The 11,122-nt window shown below is 34.7% G+C and overlaps 1 long non-coding RNA gene across 1 annotated transcript; it reads right to left on the bottom strand.

The window, feature by feature from the left end:
* Positions 1-5,559: 5,559 nt before the first annotated feature.
* LOC149776609 (uncharacterized) lies at positions 5,560-10,271 on the bottom strand. Its single transcript, XR_016416236.1, has 3 exons — positions 9,960-10,271; positions 7,942-8,089; positions 5,560-6,598 (listed from the first exon to the last, which is right to left on the bottom strand). It is a non-coding gene; the product is annotated as an uncharacterized LOC149776609 (long non-coding RNA).
* Between the last annotated feature and the right edge of the window lie 851 nt (positions 10,272-11,122).

Below are 11,122 nucleotides of genomic sequence, written 5' to 3'. Positions count from 1 at the left end.
TGAAACTAAGTCTGATTGGGCAAAATACTAATGAGTGATATTGGGCAATAGTTAGAAACATTTGTTTAAAATTCTTTTTTATATACTGACACTGCATTTGCTAATTTTCAAGATGTTTGAATGCTCTTAACCCATCTGTTTCTGCCTAGACCATCATTGTAATCCTGCAATAGCCTCAGATACATGATGTTTAGTTAGTTTCACTTTTTTTTAACCGTTAATGAGATTTACCCAATAACCAACCATTCTCATTTTTATTTGCAAGTTTAGCGGGATTCTACCAAGCTCACCATAAAGTATATATGTACGTAGGGGTGGATTTTTTTTAAATTTTATCACATATTTTTGAAAATCTAAATGAACCTGTTCCATCATATCTAGTTTCTCATAACCCCAGATCTCAGTTGCAAATGTGAGAATTGAAACTATTGTCATAACAAAAAGTTTAAGCTGACAGTCAACAGGCAGGTTCAGATTTGATCTTCTTTTCTCAAGAAGGTACAGAGCTTTTCTGGCTTGACTAATCAAGTTCTTAATTCCCAACAAATATCTATCATACTCTGTTAAGGTCATCCCTACATATTTATAATTTCTGAACATTTCAAGTTCTGAATCTTCAAATTTGAACTTCACATTTTTCTGGTTTCTACATTTCCAAAAAATCATATTTTTCATTTTCTTTGTTAATGATAAGTTTATATCTCACAGTTACTTTGCTTATCCCTTGGATTATCTAAAAATACAACTGTATTGTCTGCATAGAGTAAAACAAATAGTTCTAAATCTCCATCCATCAAATCAACTGTAATGCCATTACAGTTCGAGCTCAAAAAGGTTTAATCAGTCCTGTAGTCCAGGTTTCTGGGTCTACACCTGTATTTAAAATAGGTTAAAAAAAACTTACAAAAACAGGAACAAAATTTTTTTAAGTACATTTCAAGTATTCATTCAAGATGGAATCTTCACCACGTGATTGGCCAGATTTAAATTTTTTTAGTACTTTGAGTATTTCTTCTGAAGACATTAGTTCATTTAGTTCTGTAGTGTTCTATATTTATTGGTTCCTCATTGGAGGAGTTTATGTTCCTAAAATAATCAGAATAGGTGTTCATTTCAATTGGTATCTTATCATTTGCTTTAGTCAAATTGTTTATTATTGACAACTATTGTTTTGGATTTGTTGTTTGCATGTTTCTTAGTTTATCTTGTTTTCTTCCTATTTTGAGAATTTTCTGATTATTTTCTTGTAATTTATACAGGTAGAAAGCATATCATTCTTACTTTGAAGAGTGTTTAGTAGTGTTTTTTTTATAGCAATAAGATACTTATTTCTAGCTAGCTTACATTGTTTCCCCCCAAAAGGCTTATATGTACTTTATTATGGTATATTTGTGTATTGTTCCTATTTGCAAATGTTTTATTAGCACTATTTAAAAGAATTCGTCAGAAATCTCATTCACCTTTGGTTTTTCAATATTTGTAGTTTCTCTCAAGTCATGCAGTTTGTTAATTAAAATTTCCACATTTAACAACTTCTAAAAATTATTCCATGTGTTTGTGCCGCTCCTCTTCTACATCATTGTACCACATTTCATATATAAAGTGAAGCAGCGGCAGTATATAGCTGTGTGGGTTCAGTGCAAAATGAGGACAATGGACCACCAAATTCAAACTTCTTTATCGCTGAGGAAATTCTGTGACATGTCATAGAAAAATACAGGTTTGTTTTCATAATCAAATTCATTTTTTAAATAATCCAAAATTCCACCCCCACCCCACCCAGTGATCGCACCTTGTTAAAGCTACTACTGAATGAAGATTATGAGCTTGGATTTCACTATTATATCAATACCAACATAGATTTTTAAAAAATAGATTTGCTCTTGGATAACTTCATCATTGCTGCTAAAATATTCAGACATATCATCAGAAGATTCATTTGTATAACTCTCTTCAGAAACATAAAAAAGGGGGCCGCGAGTGGCCGAGTGGTCTAAGCGCTCTCCGTTATGGATCACTGCCATCTCACCTCTGTCTGCATGGGTTCGAGTCTCGGATTTGGCTAATGTGGATATGTGAGAAAGCTTGCCACTAGCTTCTCGTGGGTCAGTGGTTCTTTCTGGGGTTTTCCAGGGTTCTTCCTCCACCATTAAAACTGGCCGCCATGTATAGCCTATCGTGTGCTGAAAAATGGCGTTAAACCCTACAACAACAACAACATAAAAAAATGTACTAAGAAATTTAATGTCTGAGACTTTATTTTTTTTGGCACATTACATTGTAAAAAAAATTTGTGTTAATCTTTTTTTTCTGCTCATAAGCTTGACCAAGTTTACTATGCTGGTGTTTTAAAATCATTCCTAAGTTAATCAGCTCATCAGTGTGTTTGGTATCTTTGATAATAAATCTGTATGATGCATTCAAAAGAAAAAGTGATTAAAGCTTTAATGTGAACTTTTTATGTGCCAGTTTTCAGGTAGGTTAACACCATTTTTAGAGACCTCCTTCTTAAGAATATTATGAGCGTCAATCTGTAAAGTTTTTACCATTATACTTATACACTGTAGCTATTCTTCAATATAAAAATCTGGTGTATATTTTCCTCTGCCAGAATATTTTGCCTTGCCAGCGTAATCCTACTCTTCAGTAAAATTAATAACCAGGTTTCTGTCGTTTCTGTAGTATAGTTGCAACCAATAACATAGGCCTGACTGAAGACATTACCATGTGGATTATTAATCATGGTAGTGTTATGTTTTTGGATTGTTCTTACTTTTCCAAATCATGGCCTATATCCCCAATAACTGGCTGTTTGTCTGGCAACTTCACTTTCATTAATTTTTAATTATAACAATTCAATGGTTGCACATAGTATGTGTCTTGATTTATAAAAGAAGCAAACATCATGGGGGATAGAGACAGGGACCTTGAAAAAAAAATCCCAAACATAACTAATGACACTACTGTAATAATCATCAACTCATGACAGTGATAAAGTGTGTACATATCACCAAGTCATCAGCTCATGACCATGATGTACAGTGGCCTGTGTCATCAAGGCCTCTGCTCATGACCATTATAAAGTGTGCACAATGGCCTGTAAGTATAATTGAGTCCTCTGCTCATGACCATAATAGAGTGTGTTCAATTGCTTTTAAGTATTGCTAGGACTCTAGGTCTTAAACTATGATGTTGTTATTCTTTTGGGTTTAGTGCCATTTGTCAACACATGATCGACTATACATGGTGGCCAATATAACTGCTGAAGGAAGAACTCTGTATAACCCCAGTATGAACCACCCACCCACAGGGAACAAATGGCAAGCTTTCTCAACTACCCATATTGGCAGAGACTGAGATCTGAAGCCCTGTGGTCAGAGGTGAGATGGCAGTAATTGGTAAAGGTGAGCACTTTAGATAACCCAGCCACCAGGGTCCCCTTAAACTATCTAACAGAAAGAAGCAAACCCAACAAGTGTTCTAAAAGCAACAAATAATTTATGTCCCATAGTTAGGAAGTGAAAATTTGAGAGACAATAGTGTAAATTAAATCCCCAAAGTCATACATGTACAATCACAAGTTGAGAAGTATAGAATGTTTCAGATGAATTCTGATAGACTTGGAAGTCCTGATGTACCAGTGATGTAATCCAGAATGTCTTTGAATGAGTTCTCAATAATTCTAAGTGTTTTAGACCATAAAGTCAATGAGCACTTTGTAATTCCAATGAATAATTTAAATCCTCTCAAATTATATCGAAACAAAACCATAAGCAATTCCACAGAATGAGCATAACACATGAATGAATAATTGTTTACCAAGTTGTATATATAATATTTCACTTGGCCTTAGACATTAGAATGCTCTGGAATTCTCTAGATGTGAGTCATTTCTAATGGGAAATTCCATCAAACTTTAAACAAGTTCACTTCCAGACAATCTAAGTACGTAAATAAGGTTAGGTCTTGAACTCAGATTTTAACCAACATCTTGTTTATTTCTTAGAATTATGATGAAAATCAGATAAGCATTAATTCCACAAATCTCAATGATGGAAAGAAATTAAGGACCCAATATATATATATATATATATATATATATATATATATATATATATATATATATATATATATATATATATATATATATATATAACAGTATCATGAAGTCATCTGCACATGACCTTGATAAAGTGTGTACAGTGGCCTGTAAGTATAATCATGCCATATGCTCATGACTGTGATAAAGTTAGTACCATGTGTGTGTCATCAAGTCATCTGCTGTTGATCATTATGTAGTGTGTAGAATGGTCTGAAAGTATAAACAAGTCATCTGCCCATAATAAAGCGAGTAGAATTTCATGGCTGGCTTAAAGTTAAAGGACTTTTGTTTCATTGCTCTTATATGGTCTTTGAACAGACACATGATCATATAGACTGAAAATGGTCCTGGAACAGCGATATTTAAATGGTATTCTTGTTGTTGTGGGGTTTAACGCCTTTTTTCAGCACACGATAGGCTATGCATGGCGGCCAGTGTTAATGGTGGAGGAAGAACCCAGGAAAACCCCGGGAAGAACCACCGAGAAGCTACTGGCAAGCTTTCTCACATACCCACATTGGCCGAATCCTAGACTCGAACCCACGCAGACAGAGGTGAGATGGCAGTGATCAGTAACGGAGAGCACTTTAGACCACTCTGGGCCCCTAAATGGTCTTGGAACAGACATATGGACAGAGAGACTAAAATGGTCTTGGAACAGACATAGACAGAGACTTACCGTAAATGGTCTTGGAACAGATATATGGAGAGAAAGACTTAAATGGTCTTGGAATAGACATGGACAGTAAGACTTAAATGGTCTTGGAACAGACATGGACTTAGACACTTAAATGTTCTTTGAACAGACATATGGACAGAGACTTACCGTAAATGGTCTTGGAATAGACATGGACAGTAAGACTTAAATGGTCTTGGAACAGACATGGACTTAGACACTTAAATGGTCTTTGAACAGACATATGGACAGAGACTTAAACTGGTCTTGGAATAGAGAGATGGACAGAAAGACTTAAATGGTCTTGGAACAGACATGGACAGTAAGACTTAAATGGTCTTGGAACAGACATATGGACAGAGACTTAAACTGGTCTTGGAATAGACATGGACAGTAAGACTTAAATGGTCTTGGAACAGACATGGACTTAGACAATTAAATGGTCTTTGAACAGACATATGGACAGAGACTTAAACTGGTCTTGGAATAGAGAGATCGACAGAAAGACTTAAATGGTATTAGAACAGACATATGGACAAAAGGACAGAGAGACTGAAAATGGTCTTGAAACAGATGTATGAACTGAGAGACTGAAAATGGTCTTGAAACAGACGTATGGACTGATGGGCATTCAACAAATTCTATTTATTTAAACAATAAAAATGTGGCCTCAACACATTTAAGTGGTTTGAAGATTCAGCCCTGGTAAAGTTGGATAACCCATACAAACTGTTTAGACTTTTTTAAGTCCAATTAAAAAGTAAAAACAAAGAAAGCAAACCAATTTCCAATTTGTTTTAACAATCAAGTCCAATTTAACATTATGATTAGGAATTCTGAACTGTTTGTACCAACATGTTAAGATATATAAAGAAATAATACATAAACTCAAGATCCTAATCTAACTCTGGACAGAGTAACAAGTCAGTTTTATTTACAATAAGATCCTAACCAAACCCTGGATAGAGTCAACATAAAGTGTTACCTGTACAATCACCTAACAGAAACAAGTTTTACATACAACGGGAAAGCCCATAGCTCTTCATTAAACTTATACTTGTATATACTACATCAATATTGATTTACCTTATGAAATCTATTTATTATCTAAAACGCACAAAATATTGTCATGTCTTCACACATCCTTTACTTCTATTTAACAAGTCAGATACTGACAATAGTTTCAAAGTTTGGAATGTTCCCACACAGTACCACCATGTTACTTTCTTGGTCAATGTGGCAGGGTGGTTGTATAGGTTTCATGTCTTGAAGCTGAGTGATGAGAGTGACTCCCAGCTCTTCCAGAAATTGATGTTGTGTGATGTTAGACCCTGTCTCCATCAGCCATTTTCCTTTGTATTCATACAGGTATCCATAGCAATCATCTCCATGGTTGTCATGGCAACTGATGATGGTGACTGCATGGAACCCCAACATGGATTCCTGTCATTCATTGGTGTTGGATTGCTGGCTTCCATTTTCACCTCAATTTTCTTCTTAACCAAGATTTTCCCTTTCAGGTAGGGAGTAAATTAATCCCCCAGTTTCTGCTTCACCATGTGGTCCTTGATTTTAATGACTCCTAATGACTGATTTAGGCAAATAGAGCTGGTTCACTGGCACCTTGACCCTAATTGGGGGTGTATACAGATGAGCTACAACTTGGCTGCATTACAGCTGACTTTGATCTATGGTAAACTGATAGCCCTATGGATCAATGGGACTGTGCCTGCTACTGGTGTTCCTTGACCTAAGGGCCAAGCAGTCTGGTTTGGAAGCTGAAGGTTGGCTTATTATCTAATCTACCTCCTTCTCTGTCACTGAAATACCATCAAAACTTTCATTCTGAAGGAACTCTAACTTACACATACAGACACAATAACATTTCTTCCTGACAGTGGTTTAGTTCCAAATTATTCAATATTATTACTATTAAATTATTATAAGAATAATTTATCAATATATACACACCCTACACATTTTTTTACTATGTTCTGCTTAAGAATTTGTATAAATCAATGCTTACATTAAAACCCTGATTTCACAAGTTGGACATCACTATAAACTGCCACACTGCAGACATTGTAGTGATATGGCTGAAAAATTGTCAAAGCTATTGTTATGTGTTTAGGCTTGAATAAATAGTAACACAGAAAGAGTGAAAATAAAAAGCTTTGTAAAATTTAGTAAATAATTTATTTTCCTGGAAAAATTCTTTAAAAATGAAAAAAGGAGAAGAACTTACGGTTTCAAGAATCAAATCCAAAAATAATCTAAGAATAATCCACGAATTATTTTACAAAAGTCTTAGTAACAAATGTTCTAATAATTTCAAGTTCAAATCCTGATGGAAAATCCAAGATGGATGACGATGTATGCTGTGGTCAGTACTGTACTTATCTACAGTTCCTTGTAGAAATACAAATAATGGCACTCCAGTGTTGGAAATCCAAATTAAATTTGTAAGCAATGTCTTTCCAAAATTTCTGTGTGAGCACTCCTCAAAATATTTCCAGAGAAAAAGAAATAATCCTTTTGAAATCCAACTGATCTGAAGAAAATTATAGCTCAAAATCTGGCTACAGCAAACTAACTTGACATCAGAGTAAAAAGCCCCAAACCGAGAGATCACTCTCTAAAACAAAGGTTATATTGTGTTATAAGATGCATTTTTTGAAATTCCCCCAAGTTGCAAAATCAGAAGGGGGTGTCATGTGATCAGGTTTATATCATGTACACAGAATATGGCCTTGATTAAACCAATAATTTTCTCTAAGAAATAAAAAAATAAAAAAAGTTGTTTACTTTTTAAACCCAAAGCCCATCATGACCTTGACAACAACCAATCATTTTAAAATAAAAATATAACTTTGTTTACTATTTTTGAATCATGGTCAGCATCCAGGCCAACACCTGGTGTTTATGAAAAGAATGATTCAGGTTGAGCAATTTTCTGGAAAAATATCATCTCCAGTGAATAAATTTACATTACAATAGCATAAAATAGAATAAAAAATTGAAAACTGACAAACAATAAAATTAAAATAAATATGATTTAAATCATATATACGTAACAGCTATACTGAAAATTAAAAACACACACACACAATCATGCACTAATTAGTTCAGTCAAATGAATTTTGCAACCAAGAAAACCTGTTACCTATATTTTATGATTCTGAGTGCTTCCTCTGCTGTGGGCCTCTCTTCAGCTGTCCTAGAGAGCATTCTACACATACAATCCGCATATATATATATATGCAACATTTGTCTGAAATGAGGTGCGATACAGGGTCTTTTTCAGTGACTAACTGTAGAAATAAAGGAAATTAAACATAAATATCTCATGAATGCATTTAGACAGCAAAGAATACAAAAATAAATTTGTTGCAAATAATGATCATTCATGTACAGCAAAGAACTTAGAAGAAATATAAAGTTATTTTAAAAAACAAAACCTATCTATGCAAAAAATGGCTACTCATTTACATCAAACAAGAATAGTTTTATGAATGAAAACTCATGCACTACACATGACATGACCTCACCTTTAAAGTGCATTCTATAATGTTAGAATACCCAACATAAAAATATGTCATAAACTAAATGACCCTTACAAAATCATTATTTTTGAAAATAATATACATTATGCAGATATATATAACATAACTTTAACCACTAATTCCTAACAACTTTGAAATTATGGACCTGAATGGAAACTAGCAGAAAATGGACCTGAATGGAAAGTGTGAAAGAAAATGGACCTGAACAGAAAGTGTCACAGACAATGGCATTTATGAGAAGTTTGACAGACAGTGGAACTGAATAGAATGTGTCACAGAAATTGGACCTGAACAGAAAGTGTGACATAAAATGGACATGAATGAGAAGTGTGACAAAAAATGGACCTGATTGGAAAGTGTGACAGAAAATAAATCTGAATGGAAAGTGCCACAAAAAATTAACATGAATGAGAAGTATGACAGAAAATAAATCTGAATGGAAAGTGCCACAAAAAAATTAACACGAATGAGAAGTGTGACAGAAAATGGACCTGAATAGAAAGTGTCACAGAAAATGGACTTGATTTGAAAGTGTTAACAACAAAAAATGGACATGAAAGGAAAGTTGGACAGAAATGAACCTGAATGAAAAGTGTCATAAGAAATGGACATATATGAGAAGTGTGAAAGAAAATGGGCCTGGATAGAAAGTGTGACAGAAAATGGATCTGAATGGAATGGAAAGTGTGACAGAAAATGGACATTAATAGTCAGTGTGACAGAAAATGGACCTGAATGGAATGGAAAGTGTGACAGAAAATGGACATTAATGGAAAGTGTGAAAGAAAATGGGCCTGAATGGAAAGTGTAACAAAAACTTAGGTCATGACCCTGAAGATGTGATCTACAATAAAGCTGGCAATCACTCATTCTAATGATGATATATAAGTATACCAAATGTCATCACTAACGCTAAAACAAGTATACCTAATGTCATCACTAAAGCTAAAACAAGTATACCAAATGTCATCACTAAAGCTAAGACAAAGTATACCAAATTTCATCACTAAAGCTAAAACAAAGTATACCAAATTTCATCACTAAAGCTAAAATAATTATACCAAATGTCACCACTAAAGCTAAAACAAAGTATACCAAATTTCATCACTAAAGCTAAAACAAGTATACCAAATGTCATCACTAAAGCTAAAATAATTATACCAAATGTCATCACTAAAGCTAAACAAGTATACCAAATTTCATCAATAAAGCTAAAACAAGTATACCAAATGTCATCACTAAAGCTAAAATAATTATACCAAAAATCTAAACACTACAGCTAAAATAATTATACCAAATGTCATCACTAAAGCTAAAATAAGTATACCAAATGTCATCACTAAAGCTAAAATAAGTATACCAAATGTCATCACTAAAGCTAAAACAAGTATACCAAATGTCATCACTAAAGCTAAAACAAGTATACCAAATTTCATCACTAAAGCTATAACAGCTTGAAATTTATAGTGGAATGGAAACTATAATGAAAAAGTTAAAATACTGAGCTGTGACCTTGATCTTGATAATAAAGACCACCCCATCCCACCCAACATAGTTTGCAAACCTTCAAATGACTATTTGTATATATAACTGATAGAAAATAGTTAATAATACTTACATACAACAGTAGCTGCAGTAATTTTGTCTTTTCAATGGGAAAGCCTTTATAGAAGTTTCAGGCACACATGTTTCTGCTGATGGAGGAATGGTACTGTTAATTTTAATAGAAAGACATCAACCTTGCACATGATCTGGGTATTCATGTCACTATACATTCCATTTTTGTAAGCAACATTAGCATGACTCAGTACTCATGTACTCTGATGTCCAACACATTAAGTCCACTTGTTGATCTGCTTTCTTGGCTGAATCCAAATCCATAATGGTGAGGGCATAGGATCCCCTGTTATCTTCCTGCACACAAGAGGCTTTCAGCTGAAATGTAAATTATGCATGGAATTGTCACAAAACTTGGTAGATGTAGCAGCAGGGGGGGCGAATCCGACATTTTGTCCAAACGTCATTTGGCTTAATTAGTACTTTCTGCACTCAGCGGATCCGGTGTCGTCAGCGCTGGTAAAAAAAAAACGACGTCGGTCCATCTTACACGATGGTGACGTCATTTGGTTTAATTAATACCTTCTGCGCGTCGATCCCCAGCGTCGTCAGCGTCCGGTAAGCACATCGACGACCGCGTCGATGTCATCGCCCCCCCTGCTGCTATGATCTTACAAACAGAGTGATCACTAACTCCTCCTCTTGTAGATCAATTAGGTTATTTGACTGATCGGTAATTCTAAAATTAATTCTCGTTAAAAACCGATCATGGCATCGCATATAGACCGGATTAATCGGACTCTCAACGATTAAAAATCCCGGAGGGGCTGTTGGTGAAAATGAATAAAGGATATATCCCTGTTGAGCCTGATTTGATTGCTTGGTATCCACCTGGTAACTCCCTTCGATAACATCACATACTAGATTGATTGCTATCACCGATGCGATATTTACGTTGTACGGGGCAATATGCCTACCATCATCTCCGTTATCGTGTCTGAGGATATAAGTTGATGGGGGGGCGTCCGCGGGTGGATTCTTAGGCCATCCTAGTATGGTTCTTATTGAACTGTTATAAATATCAACCATATACCCCGGTGTGCTTATTTCAATCGTCGACGATAACGTCGGTTCATGAACCGTAATAGCGATTTTTGATTCTTTTCCTGTGATCGATTTTATCCTGCGTTGAAATTCTTTATTGATTTGCTCTATTTGGTATGA

This window comes from Sinohyriopsis cumingii, chromosome 18 (assembly GCF_028554795.1).
Source record: "Sinohyriopsis cumingii isolate HCF-2022 chromosome 18, ASM2855479v2, whole genome shotgun sequence".
Classification (NCBI taxonomy): domain Eukaryota; kingdom Metazoa; phylum Mollusca; class Bivalvia; order Unionida; family Unionidae; genus Sinohyriopsis; species Sinohyriopsis cumingii.
Note: the sequence above shows the minus strand (reverse complement) of the source record. Positions and strands in the feature narration are given on the sequence as shown.